This window comes from Podarcis pityusensis (genome assembly GCF_964106645.2).
Source record: "Podarcis pityusensis genome assembly, chromosome: 3".
NCBI lineage: Eukaryota > Metazoa > Chordata > Lepidosauria > Squamata > Lacertidae > Podarcis > Podarcis pityusensis.
Window position 1 is genome coordinate 117830992 of NC_138026.1, and position 14645 is coordinate 117845636.

At 45.0% G+C, this 14645-nt stretch overlaps 1 long non-coding RNA gene across 1 annotated transcript; it reads left to right on the forward strand.

The window, feature by feature from the left end:
* Positions 1-958: 958 nt before the first annotated feature.
* On the forward strand, positions 959-7300 carry LOC308474674. Its single transcript, XR_013984815.1, has 3 exons — positions 959-1112; positions 2345-2474; positions 7078-7300. It is a non-coding gene; the product is annotated as an uncharacterized lncRNA (long non-coding RNA).
* Positions 7301-14645: the final 7345 nt, after the last annotated feature.

Sequence of the window (14645 nt, forward strand, 5' to 3'; positions counted from 1 at the left end):
ACTATTGTTTTCATGTACAAAGAGCTTCCTCTGTTGCCGTAGAGACAAAGGGGTGGGCCTTCCCCAAATCACCTGGATGGAAGCCATGCTATTCTAAGAGGAAGAACCATATGTTTGTGGGGGGGGGGGAGCTCTGTGTGTCAGAGAGAGAGAGAGAGAGAGAGAGAGAGAGAGAGAGAGAGAGCTGGCTGATTCTGGAAGCTGGAGACACAGAGGCTGGTCTTGCTGTGTGCTGAAACCCAAAGCCCCTCCATCGTACAGTGGTACCTCGGGTTACAGATGCTTCAGGTTACAGACACTTCAGGTTACAGACTCCACTAACCCAGAAATAGTACCTCGGGTTAAGAACTTTGCTTCAGGATGAGAACAGAAATCGTGCGGCGGCAGCGGGGGGCCCCATTAGCTAAAGTGGTACCTCGGGTTAAGAACAGTTTCAGGTTAAGAACGGACCTCTGGAACGAATTAAGTTCTTAACCAGAAGTACCACTGTATACTCACATCATGTTGCACATATGTGAAAATAAAACCATAGATCCTAATGACACCACACTCTCCTCCGGTCTTCATTCCAGGGAAACTGAACCCTGGGTAAACGTTGGAATCTCTTAGCACACAGAGATTGATTTGCATGTGATAGCAAAAACAGCAGTAATTATGGTTTAGTAATCACCGATACCTTTATTTTCCAGGAACTCCATCATTCTCTCTCTTCCCCCTTTCTTTCTCTTCCCTCTCTCTGGTATTCAGAGGGAGATTCACCTCCAGTGATTCGTTCTGGGTTTTGCATCTCTGCCAGGTCTTGCAACAGGACAAAACCACTTATCCCCACATCTCTGCCTGGTTAAGCCAGTGTGCTTATGGGTTGGACAGCAGCCGCACCTTGTCTCAGGTCATGGTGATGGCATGCTGGACTTTCCAAGCCAGGAGGAGGGAACCACTTCCCAAGGAGAGTACAAATACAGGCAGCCCAGCCCTCCTCCAATAAACACTGGACACACGTCTGGCTTGTAACGCTGCATTCACCTTCGCTGCATCAGTCCACCCCAACGGAGCCATGAAGATCCTTCACCTGTTCTGGGCTGCTTTGTCTGTGCTGCTCCTGGCTTCCTCAGGTAAGGGGTGGAGAGTAAAGAAGGGAGAAAGAGGCTGCTCAGCCAATAGCCGAGTGGAAGGGAGAAAGGAATTGAGATGTTCTGTTTCCTCGCAAAGGAAAGGAGCATTTCTCTCTAGCTTTTCTGCCATAGAAGGATAGAATCGTAGAGTTGGAAGGGACCCAAGGGTCAGTGTGGTATAGTGGTTAAGAGCGGTGGACTTGTAATCTGGGGAACCGGGTTCGCTTCCCCGCTCCTCCACATGCAGCTGCTGGGTGGCCTTGGGCCAGTCACACTTCTCTGAAGTCTCTCAGCCTCACTCACCTCACAGAGTGTTTGTTGTGGGGGAGGAAGGGAAAGGAGAATGTTAGCCACTTTGAGACTCCTTTGGGTAGTGATAAAGCGGGATATCAAATCCAAACTCTTCTTCTTCATCATCATCTAGTCCAACCGCCTTGAAATGCAGGAATCTCAGCTAAAGCATCCAGGACCGATGGCCACCCAACCTCTGCTTAAAAGCCTCCAAGGTTTCCTAGACAGCTAGGTCCAGTGGTCAGGGACGATGGGAATTGTAGTCCAACAACTTCTGGGGGCACAAGGTTGGGAAAGTCTGGAAAATGAACAGCAGTGGCTTTCCGGGAAGTTGGAATGCAGCAGTTATCCAGATGGTTCTGGGGTTCCCCACTCCTCTCATAAAGCCTGGGAACTTGTGCCTCCTTTTCTTCCTCTTCCTAATTTACCCTATTTTTCGCTCCATAAGACGCACTTTTTTCCTCCTAAAAAGTAAGGGGAAATGTCTGTGCTTCTTATGGAGTGAATGTGTGGTCGGTCGCTGGCTCCCTTTCCGGCACCGGCCCCTTGCCCAGGCCTCCATTGCTGAATGTTCTGCAGACGGAGGCTGTTTGTTTCCCCAGCGACATGTGACTGGCTGATTAGATTATCTGTCTGGAAACTGTAGAAACAGCTCCCTTTCCTTTCCTAAAGAAGCTGCAGAACTGTGAGTTGAACCCTATTAAAACAGGATTTTTTCCCTTTGCAATGTAAGCTCAACAACTTTGAGCTGATCCTCAAAAAATGGGGCTTTTCCCCTTTGCAAAAGAAGCTGCACAACTCTGAGCAGATCCCAAAAAAACCAGGGCTTTCCCCCTTTCCTCCTCTAAAAACTAGGTGCGTCTTATGGTCAGCTGCGTCTTATGGAGCGAAAAATGCAGTGGGCAGTGATGTTTCTCTCTCTCTCCCCCCACTTTCCGCAGGATTTGCCTTTTTCAAACCACATAGCAGACGGCAATGCTATGAAGCCAACGGCACTTGCAAACTTATCAAGTGTCCCTCTCCTATGGTTCAGATCGGGAAATGTGGAATCCTGAGGAAATGTTGCAAAAGGTAACTTCAGCTCGCCAAAGAAGAGGTCATACAAGTTGCTGGGGTTCTTCCGTCCCCAGCACCTTCTGAACTGAGCATGCTGAGAAGACAGAGACAAAGCTGTCGGGGAGTTAGCTGGGGTTTGGGGGGGTTTTTTTTGCCCCAGGTGAAGCCTCCAAGGGGTGCCATTGAGGTTCTCAGCCTGGGTTTGTGTGTGTACGCAAATGTTTGTGGGGCGTGCCAAACTGGGTCTTTGTCCCGGGTGAAATAAAGCCTAGTTTTGCCCCTGTAAGAAGCCCCTGATTTGAGCTGCCATCCTAAGCACGAGTCCATCATTTCCATCAAATTTAGTGGAACTCGCTTCCTAGGAAACACATTTGGTTCCCCGCCCACCACCTCCAGTACTCTGAGTTCCAGAAGTCCAGATCAGAGCTTAAATGAAACCCTGTACAACCTTCCACAATGAAAGTCGCCGTGAAATCCAGAGTATATTACTGGACTAAACTGATTTCTATCTCAGTATTCACGATGACCTCCTACTTACCCTCCCCAGTGTTTTTAAGTTGGTATTTTACTTGAGCAGTAATTTGCCAGTCTGGATTCAGCCTAAGGGATCTACTGAACTAAGAAAGCAGCTTAATTATGTATCTCTGATACCTTTGTGTGCAGGAGAGGAACAATAACAAAAGTTTTTAGATGCTTGCTAGAGTTAACTATACATTTTTTTGCATGTTTACCATAATTTGTACGTTAAGCGTATTTGTATGCTTTGTTATAAGATTTATAGTTTGCACATCAAAAAGCCATTCTCCAGGGCTTCTATGGATAAAAGATGAAAATGACTTACAGTGCAATGCTTATTTAGGTTAACTGTGCAACTTGGGTAGGCAATCCTATAGCTGCACTAGGGGCCGAAATTGTGGAAACCTTTTGGGGAAAGTGTGTTTCCAAAGTTTGATGGTTCATAACACCTGATTGGCTCTCTAAACACTCCTGCTCATTGGCTACATTCAAATGAAGGAAAGTGACTGCAAATCAACCTGAGAAAATTGTGCTTCCTTTTTCTGGTTATTTGGCTATAACTTTTGATGGAATACAGATAATTGAACAAACTTGGTTGCATTACATTAAATTATCTTTCCATTGATATATAATTTTATGGTATTACGCCCCCAAAAGGTGGTCTTATGAGCCATCAGAAATACATTTCCTCAGAAATAGACTTTTTCACAAAAGGTTTCCACAATTTTGGCCACTAGTGTACTGTTGTTGTTTAGTCGTTTAGCCGTGTTTGACTCTTCATGACCCCCTGGACCAGAGCACGCCAGGCACTCCTGTCTTCCACTGCCTCCCACAGCTTGGTCAAATTCATGTTAGTAGCTTTGAGAATACTGTCCCACCATATCGTCCTCTGTCGTCCCCTTCTCCTTGTGCCCTCCATCTTTCCCAACATCAGGGTCTTTTCCAGGGAGTCTTCTCTTCTCATGAGGTGGCCAAAGTATTGGAGCCTCAGCTTCAGGATCTGTCCTTCCAGTGAGCACTCAGGGCTGATTTCCTTCAGAATGGATCGATTTGATCTTCTTGCAGTCCATGGGACTCTCAAGAGTCTCCTCCAGCACCATAATTCAAAAGCATCCATTCTTCGGCGATCAGCCTTCTTTATGGTCTAGCTCTCACTTCCATACATCCCTACTGGGAAAACCATAGCTTTAATTATACGGACCTTTGTTGGCAAGGTGATATCTCGGCTAGTGTATTTATCTTCATATATCTGTCGCATTTGTAAAAACCAAGGACAATTCCACAAATAAAAACAATGCAAATGCTTAAAAACTATTCCATGATTTTTATTTTTTTAAAAATGTGGAGGCTAGCCTATTGGAACAAATGGGGCAATGTCCCACTAAGCTCAGTCTGAATTCGACAAATCCCCACCAGTCTGCTTTCTTCCTTGCACCCAGTCCAGAGGTCAGCCCTGGCTGTCCTCTTTCATGTTGCCTTTGCAGAACTCAAGGAGCATGCGAACGCTGGAATCAGTCGACCGTTTGGTTCCCACACCTGTCCCAACACTCAGCTGATGTCACTGGTTCAAAATGCACCTGTTGCAGGTGCAGGCTGAGATAAAGATCTTCACGTGGAAGGCTTTGCTGAAAGGGGAATTCAATAGGTGCCCAAGCAACATGGTTAAAGGTGCAGCTCAGGCCTTTCACACCCAAGAGACATATGCAACACTGGGTGGAGACCACATTCCAGACACATCTAGGTCACATCAACAACACACATGTCAAGAACTCTGGGAACCAGGCAGAGGGCCTTCTCGGTGGTGGCGCCCGCCCTGTGGAACGCCCTCCCATCAGATGTCAAGGAAATAAATAACTATCTTAAACTTAGAAAACATCTGAAAGCAACCCTGTTTAGGGAAATTTCTTTTTCTTTTTCTTTAAATCAACCTTTATTATACAGAAATCTTAAAATACATACAATATCAAACATTACATTTCAGGCATTATAAATTATAATATGCAAAAGAATATAGAAGGAGAAAAGAGAAAATAAATAGGAAAAGAGATAGAATAAGATTTTATTTACAATTAAAAAAAGAACCTTCCGACTATACCCGTTGTACTATTTTGAGACTAATTTTTTTACAGTTTCCTGAAAATATTTTTCTCCTTTTTGATTCTGGTTTCCTCTGATATTACCTTATGTTATAAGACTCATACATTATCTGCCATAAAGCTTTTGTTATCACAGTAACCTTTGAGATATTCTTTGATTACTATCCGTTCTTTATTAACATATTGTATCCAGTTTCCTTTCACTAACCCGGTTATGCTTGCTAACTGTAGGTATTCTAACAATTTGGCCTGCCATTCGATTTTTGAGGGGATGGTTTCACATTATTATTATTATTATTATTATTATTATTATTATTATTATTCGTTAAGGGTGCTAAGAGTTATTATGGGGCCCCTCACAGAGTGCCAGCTCCTAGCACCTTTAACAAACTCTGGATCCCAGGAAGCCATCACAGTAACAGAGGCATAAGATTTCTTTGAATGTGCTTTGTGGGTGTGACCAAGGTTAGCACAACTTGTTGTTGTTGTTTAGTCGTTTAGTCGTGTCCAACTCTTCGTGACCCCCTGGACCAGAGCACGCCAGGCACTCCTTTCTTCCACTGCCTCCCGCAGTTTGGTCAAACTCATGCTGGTAGCTTTGAGAACACTGTCCAACCATCTCGTCCTCTGCCGTCCCCTTCTCCTTGTGCCCTCCATCTTTCCCAACATCAGGGTCTTTTCCAGGGAGTCTTCTCTTCTCATGAGGTGGCCAAAGTATTGGAGTCTCAGCTTCAGGATCTGTCCTTCCAGTGAGCACTCAGGACTGATTTCCTTAAGGCGCTTCAAATACCATATCCATCGTCTTAGTGGATGCCCAGCAGCCTCTTGCTCAGAAGTAGGCAAAAGTTAGCTCAGGATCCGCAGACTTTTGCTCAGTGTATCTTGGGATTCTAATTAAAAAAACAAAACAAAGTAAATCCCAAAGGCCTTTAAGGTCTTAAGAAGATTAAAAGTAACCTACTTTTTCTTTTATACCTACGATGGGAATCCTATATTGTTTACACTTTTTATCCATATCTCCCAGTTTACTCTTATAAGGAATTGGTGTGTGGTTTTTACTTAGTGTGAAGGTGATTTGGGACCCCTGCTATATACATAAATACATAAAACAATGTCAAGTTATTTATTCTTGTCTCCAAGTTTTTTACGTTACCTTTCAATATTAATTGCCCATTTATTCTGCCCTGTACTGTCATCTTTTTGAGTGCTTCAACTTCCTTTCCACCTTTATAATTTTTACATTGTATTCAAGTTTATCATCCCCTAATTTAGCATATATCCTCTGTTAAAAGCCATTTAGTTTTTCCATTTAAATTCCTCTCCATTACTGAAAAATTTGATCCATACAAAAACTCCCTTCCTTCCTTCCTTCCTTCCTTCCTTCCTTCCTTCCTTCCTTCCTTCCTTCTTTCCTTTCTTCGACTTGTAACAATCATTCTATTTCTTCCCAAATCTAGAAGACAAAAAAATAACTCAGAAGCGTGTACACTTTCATTGTTGTTCTTGAAGGGAATTACTGATTATGCAGCTTGCTAGATTTATAATTACCTTAATTATGTAATGTGTTAATTGAACAGGCACTGGTTGTGCTAAGTATAACTAAGACAGCTTACGAAATACATGCAATTTCAGTTTAATGGACCAATGAGTGCTATTTGCATATCCCATTAGTTACGCACAGTGTATCAAGTACGTAACTTGTTAGCTGCTCAGAGTATGAAAGGCACATTGCACTATACATGTAGTCTTTTAATTGCACAATTGGTGGCCCAGTTAACATCACAAGGTTTGCGAAAGTTCACGAGGAACTTTTTAAAAACAAAATTTGCATACCAATGGCGAGAACTGAACTTAAAATGGTGAAAGTGAGAAACTGAGATTGGCAGAGTCACCCAATGGGGTTTTGGTATGTTTCTGATGGGGCAACATTGCTTCCTTCGCTTTTTCCATGTCTCAAAGATTGTGACTTGGCAATGAAATTGAAATAATTGTTGTTTGCTTTTAAGCCCAATGTGATAGAAGACTAATTTCTGCCTGCTGACCCAGGATCCTTTGAAAAATGGGAGATGTTCCCTCGACTTGGAGAGCTACTGGATCCTGCATCACCTCCCAGCTGGAGATCCCTTCTGTTTATTCACCAGACAATCTGGCTCAAAATGAAGGGGCTTTTGCAACATGTACAGTGAGAATATGAGCTTGTTCCCTTGCAATAAAAGCAAATTCAAGAGATTTGTCTCCTTGGTTTGCAGTTCTCAGGCCTGAGTGCTGTTGGTTATCTAGCCCAAATGCCACCTTACATCCATAAGAAGGAGGCATTACCAGGCATGGTTGTGTGGAAGTCCAAAATGTAATGAGGGAGGAAAGCCTAAAAGAGGGAGAGGATCCCCAAAACAGTCCAATGAGGAAGGCTGAGCAGCAGTTAGGACAGGCTTCCTCAACCTTGGCCCACCAGATGTTTTTGAGACTACAATTTCCATCATCCCTGACCACTGGTCCTGTTAGCTAGGGATCATGGGAGTTGTAGGCCAAAAACATCTGGAGGGCCGAGGTTGAGGTAGCCTGATTTAGGATGAAGAAAGAGCAAATGAGAAGGAAGGAATGTGAGGGAGCAAGGGGCCAGCTGGAATAATATATGGGGGAGGCAGGTAACATAATTGATCACAATATGCAGCACGTACAAATAATAATAATAATATAATAATAATAATAATAATTAAATAATAATAATAATAAATAAATAATAATTTATTATTTATACCCCGCCCATCTGGCTGGGTCTCCCCAGCCACTCTGCCTTTAGATGCCTTCTAAGCATCACTCTGCCTTTAGGGCTGCCTTTAGATGCCTTCTAAAAGTTCAGTAGTTATTTTTCTCTTTGAAATCTGGTGGGAGGGTGTTCCACAGGGCAGGTGCCACTACCAAGAAGGCCCTCTGCCTGGTTCCCTGTAACTTGGCTTCTCGCAGGGAGGGAACTGCCAGAAGGCCCTCGGCGCTGGACCTCAGTGTCCGGGCTGAACGATGGAGGTGGAGACGCTCCTTCAGGTATACTGGACCGAGCCCGTTTAGGGCTTTCAAGGTCAGCACCAACATTTTGAATTGTGCTCGGAAACATACTGGGAGCCAGTGTAGGTCTTTCCACACCAGTGTTATATGGTCTCGGTGGCCGCTCCCAGTCACCAGTCTAGCTGCCGCATTCTGGATTAGTTGTAGTCTCTGGGTCACCTTCAAAGGTAGCCCCACGTAGAGCGCATTGCAGAAGTCCAAGAAAGAGATAACCAGAGCATGTACCACTCTGGCAAGACAGTCCACGGGCAGGTAGGTTCTCAGCCTGCATACCAGGTGGAGCTGGGAGACAGCAGCCCTGGACACAGAATTGACCTGTGCCTCCATGTACAGCTGTGAGTCCAGAATGACTCCCAGGCTCCACACCTGGTACTTCAGGGGCACAGTTACCCCATTCAGGACCAGGGAGTCCTCCACACCTGCCCACCTCCTGTCCCCCAAAAACAGTACTTCTGTCTTGTCAGGATTCAACCTCAATCTGTTAGCCACCATCCATCCTCCAACCGCCTCCAGACACTCACACAGGACCTTCACCGCCTTCACTGGTTCTGATTTGAAAGAGAGGTAGAGCTGGGTATCATCCGCATACTGATGAACACCCAGCCCAAACACCATTTGTATGGCAATGCACATCAACTTGGGGGTGGGCCCCTAAAACATTTTATTGGGAGGAGGGGCAAAGGGAACTCAGTCCCTAGGAGTTGGCTTCTATGGGAGGGAGGTAGAAGAAATTCAATTTGGTTTTAAAGGAGAACCAACCTAACTGGCACTTCCTGAAACAAACATGTCGACGGAGGGAAACACAGCCATCTTTCAAAATTCACAGTTCTCTGAATTTTGTGGCATATTTCTCCAACCATAAAGGTAAAGGGACCGCTGACCGTTAGGTCCAGTCGCAGACGGCTCTGGGGTTGCAGTGCTCATCTCGCTTTACTGGCCGAGGGAGCTGGCATTTGTCCGCAGACAGCTTCCGGGTCATGTGGCCAGCATGACTAAGCCGCTTCTGGCGAACCAGAGCAGCGCATGGAAACGCCGTTTACCTTCCCGCTGGAGCGGTACCTATTTATCTACTTGCACTCTGACGTGCTTTCGAACTGCTAGGTTGGCAGGAGCAGGGACTGAGCAACGGGAGCTCACCCCGTCACGGGGATTCAAACCACCGACCTTCTGATCGGCAAGCCCTACCATACAATGTGTAAAACAAAATGCACGCAGTTATGGAAAGTGTGCCCTCCATCTTTCCCAGCATCAGGGTCTTTTCCAGGGAGTCTTCTCTTCTCATGAGGTGGCCAAAGTATTGGAGCCTCAATACTCAGGGCCCCACTCAGGGCTGATTTCCTTAAGAATGGATACGTCTGATCTTCTTGCAGTCCATTAGGAGCCAGTGGTCCACCTATCTCAGTTTTGTCTGGCAGCAAGCTCTCCAGAGATTCAGACCAGGAAGATTCCCATCCCTATCAGAGATTAAACCTTGTGCCTCCTGTACACAAACTTGATGCTCTACCAATGAGCCATGGTGCTTCCATAAATGTGGCAGACCTGGGGCACAGGAGACGAACCAAACAGCAACCTTGATTTCGGGCTGCAACAGCTCCAGAGCTCACTGATTTTGTAATTTTTGTCATTGCAGTATTTGGAGAAAGCGTTGCAAAACTCGAGAAGGGTAATGCCCACAGTTGCAAAATAACAGAGCCCAGGTCACCGGGGACAAAGAGTCAATGTGGGTTAACAAGGCCCGTAATGAGCAAAGGTGGAGGACATTTCTTCACAGACATGTCAAAACCTGCTTGCAAAACTAGCCCCCGTGATCTGTTTCAAACGGGGGTGTTTTGAATCGGGATTTTCAGAACAGACCTGTTAATTCAGCGGTCAGCGCCACTTCAAAATGCCAGCAGAACGGACGAGCTAGGTTGCTTAGAATCACAAAATGGTCAGCTAAGAAGTGGAAAACACAAGAACTACCAACTGTAGAAGAATGGCAGATGAAGATGATGGACTTTTCAGAGCTAGCCGACCTAACTGGGAGAGTCGCGACCGGAAGGAGGAGGAGTACCAGGAAGAATGGACGAAATTTAATGACTATTTAGTTAAATACGTTAAGTTAAACTAATTGGAAATAGTTTGCAAATACTAGATTGGCCTAGGATTTTAAATAAGTTAAGTGATGAATTAATATGTTTAATCCTGAATTGAAAAGATAGAATGATGTTAAGAGATTAAGTTAAGTTTATAAGAACTTTGATTTGGAAAACTGTTAAAAGGATATGCATTGAAATCCAACCAAGGGAGAGCGAGGAAGCCACTTAAGTATGTTAATAAGCATAATTTTAATAAGGTTATGTTTTATGTTTATTTGTTTGTTTGTTTTTAATTTTGTGAAAACTATTTTAAAAAAATTGGGGGGGGGGGGGGAATAGAATCACAAAATGGTAGAGCTGCAAGAATATTTATTTCTAATCCCTTCCACACAGCACCATCCAAACAGCCTGACCAGTTCAATATCTTGGCCTTTGAAACAACATACATTTTCTACCCACAAATAATTCTCACAGGACTGAAGTGTACAAATGCCCACAACCTCCAACAACTGCAGCCTTATACAAAAACAAAACAAAACAAAACCACCCCTCTCAAGCCCACAACACCATAATTCAGCCTTTTGCCCTGCCAAACAAGATGTGTTCCAGAGACTATCCTCAGCATATAACACCCTGCTCGCGGGATTTGCACGGGCCACCAATCTGCTACTGGGCCAAGTTCAAGGTGTTGGTACTTACATATACAGCCGTACCTCTGTTTACATAACCCTCTGGTTACGTAAACTTTGGGATGCGCGCGGCAAACCCGCTGGGCGGCTGCTCGATCCAATCGCTGGGTGGCTGCGCAAGCACCACAAGACGCACGGTGGACGGCTGTGTGAGCTGTGGGGCCATATTAAACCAACCAGCGGGACGCAATTGGCCCCTGGGCTGGGTTTTGGACATGACTGACTTACATCACAGGAGCCTACGCAACACAAAACACTGTTGCTGTATGTAGGTTTTATTTTATTTGTTTTTTATCTTATACAGTGGTACCTCGGGTTAAGTACTTAATTCGTTCCGGAGGTCTGTTCTTAACCTGAAACTGTTCTTAACCTGAAGCACCACTTTAGCTAATGGGGCCTCCGGCTGCCGCCATGCCGCCAGACCACGATTTCTGTTCTCATCCTGAAGCAAAGTTCTTAACCCGAAGTACTATTTCTGGGTTAGCGGAGTCTGTAACCTGAAGCGTCTGTAACCTGAAGCGTATGTAACCTGAGGTACTACTGTATTTTGGAAATGTACATCCAGGTGCTTTTTTCCTTTAAATTTTTTTTGGGGGGGCCAAGAGAGTGGGGCCCTAAGCTTTAGCCTGTTTAGCTTATACGTAAACCCGGCACTGATTCTGGGACACTTGGTGGGCCTGTGACAGTTCAGGCTTCAAGACCTAAAAAATGCAGATCTACCACTGTTTCCATGATGTGCTTCATTTTCTATTTCTCTTGGGTATTTAAAGGCACAATCGGCGGCTCAGCCGGGTGCTTTTCCCTGGCCTTGGAGACACCTCCAGGTCTGGCTGCAAGCCCAAACTTCTTCTTATCTCCAATTCCGGTTAGGCCAGTGTGGTTTTGGGTGGGCCAGCAGCCCCACCTTGCTCAGGACTTCGTGGAGGCATTCTTTCTAAAGAAGCAGGAAGAAACCCAGATGCGATATATTCAAGCTGGCAAGGAGAAGAGCCATGACTGTTGGATGACCTGCGCTTGGGCTGCCTGCGAAGACACAGAGCGTGGCCTGTCAAGCGGAGACTCCTGGGGTAGTTATTTACTAGCTTAGCCTGCCATGCAGCTGTGCCCCTGACCCCGTCACCATCTGTCGGGAACTGGTGTAACCTGAGTCCCAGAAACCCAGCCCTGCCGGGGAAATCCAGCCCAGGCAGGGGTGTGAGCTGCATCAGCTGAGCTATTGGTGCAAACAGCCTGGATTCTCCTTCCTGAACTGGGAAGGAGAGTAGGAGGAGAGGGAAGTTATGCACTGGAAGGATACAAAGGCTGGAGAGATGGGAAGAAAGGACTCTTGCGCCTGAAGAAAAGCAAATGAAGTCTTTTAGGGGTAGAGGCATCAGTACTTTGGAAGACTGTTCCATGCCCTAAGTAATTTCTCTGATGAAGATTGTTGTTGTTGCTGTTTAGTCGTTTAGTCATGTCCAACTCTTCGTGACCCCATGGACCAGAGCACACCAGCCACTCCTGTCTTCCACTGCCTCCCGCAGTTTGGTCAAACTCATGCTGGTAGCTTCGAGAACACTGTCCAACCATCTCGTCCTCTGCCGTCCCCTTCTCCTTGTGCCCTCCATCTTTCCCAACATCAGGGTCTTTTCCAGGGAGTCTTCTCTTCTCATGAGGTGGCCAAAGTATTGGAATCTCAGCTTCACGATCTGTTCTTCCAGTGAGCACTCAGGGCTGATTTCCTTAAGAATGGATAGGTTTGATCTTCTTACAGTCCATGGGACTCTCAAGAGTCTCCTCCAGCACCATAATTCAAAAGCATCAATTTTTCGGCAATCAGCCTTCTTTATGGTCCAGCTCTCACTTCCATACATCACTACTGGGAAAAGCATAGCTTGAACTATATGGACCTTTGTTGGCAAGGTGATGTCTCTGCTTTTTAGGATGCTGTCTAGGTTTGTCATTGCTTTTCTCCCAAGAAGCATGCGTCTTTTAATTTCGTGACTGCTGTCACCATCTGCGGTGATCATGGAGCCCAAGAAAGTAAAATCTCTCACTGCCTCCATTTCTTCCCCTTCTATTTGCCAGGAGGTGATGGGACCAGTGGCCATGATCTTAGTTTTTTTGATGAAGATAGGGACACCCTATTCAAATCATCATCATCATCATCATCATCATCATCATCATCATTCACCCATCTGACTGGCTTGCCCCAGCCATTCTGAGTGGCTTTCGACATATATAAAAACATAATGAAACATTAAATGTTAAAAACCTTCCCTATACAGGCCTGCCTTCAGAGGTCTTCTAAAGGTTGCATCGTTGCTTATCTCCTTGGCTCGGGAGTCGCATAACTTTATACCCTCCAAAATTTCTCCCATGAAAATAGGGATGTCCTAAGGAAAAATGGGACATTCTGGGATCAAATCAGAAACAGGAACCGCTTCTGTAAATCTGGGACTGTCCCTGGAAAATAGGGGCACTGGGAGGGTCTGATGTTCCCAGTAAAACCAGACAGGGACCTGCAATGCTGATATATTGTGGCTTGCTAAAGACCTTTAAGAACATGCTGGGCCTTTTTTATGTTTTGCCAAGTTTTGTACAGAGTTAATTTATTCAGGGCTGGATATTTGTTCTGTATTTTATGGTTTTTGCTTCCTGGAGGTTAATAAACCACCTCTGTTGGCAAATACACCAATTGGTGCTCCAAATTTTTCTGCAAATATACTCTGTTCCATCTAGGTCATGTATGTGATAGGAGCTTGTACCCAGGTCGCAGATAGTTCATGAGGGTCACAGACAGTTCACGAGGGGAATATTTTATATTGAACTTATGCCAGCTGTTCTAAGGCCATGATCCTTAGAAATAAACCATGCATAAAGTTTAGACTGGCACCCATCATGCATTTTCATAGAATTATAGAATTGCAGAGTTGGAAAGGATGCAGTAACAATATACAGGACCATTCTTCAAAGCAGCAGCGTATGCTAACCAGGAAGAATATTTAGAAAGCCATGCATAGCAAAATGCTCTTGGACCTATACTTCCAGGCCTGAAGTCGTAGCTTTCTTTAAGGGCCCAACATAGACTCCACCACACTTCTTGGCAGCAAATTCCACTGTCGAACAGCTCTTACTGTCAGGAAGTTCTTCCTAATGTTTAGGTGGAATCTTCTTTCTTGTAGTTTGGATCCATTGCTCTGTGTCCGCTTCTCTGGAGCAGCAGAAAACAACCTTTCTCCCTCCTCTATATGACATCCTTTTATATATTTGAACATGGCTATCATATCACCCCTTAATACTGAAGTGGGACTATTGTCCTTTGTTTTTTTCTCTTTGCTATCTGATGCTAGAGAGAGAGGGAGCCATGTTGCAGTGCTCCGTGTCTGTTTATATGTAAATAAAGTAGATTAACCAAAATGCTGAGTTGCTGAGGTCTGTTACACAAACTACGAAGACTCTGCGGATCCCTAAGTGTGCCGATCTCTGTTGGCATCGGTCGCTGTGATGTTTGGGCTGAAGAAAGCTTTTGAAGCTCCCGAACGATCGACCAGGAAGGAGAGAACATGCCAGTCGGGCATGTATCTCTGCCAGGGTCCTACTCAAGAGATCTTCCTCATCTGTGTGAAATCTGGTTCTTGCTTATTGGCAGTTGATAAACTGGATCTTTCTGGCAAATACAGCAATTGGTGCAGTAACAATATACAAGACCGTTTTTCAAAGCAACAGAGTATGCTAACCAGGAAGAATATTTAGAAAGCCATG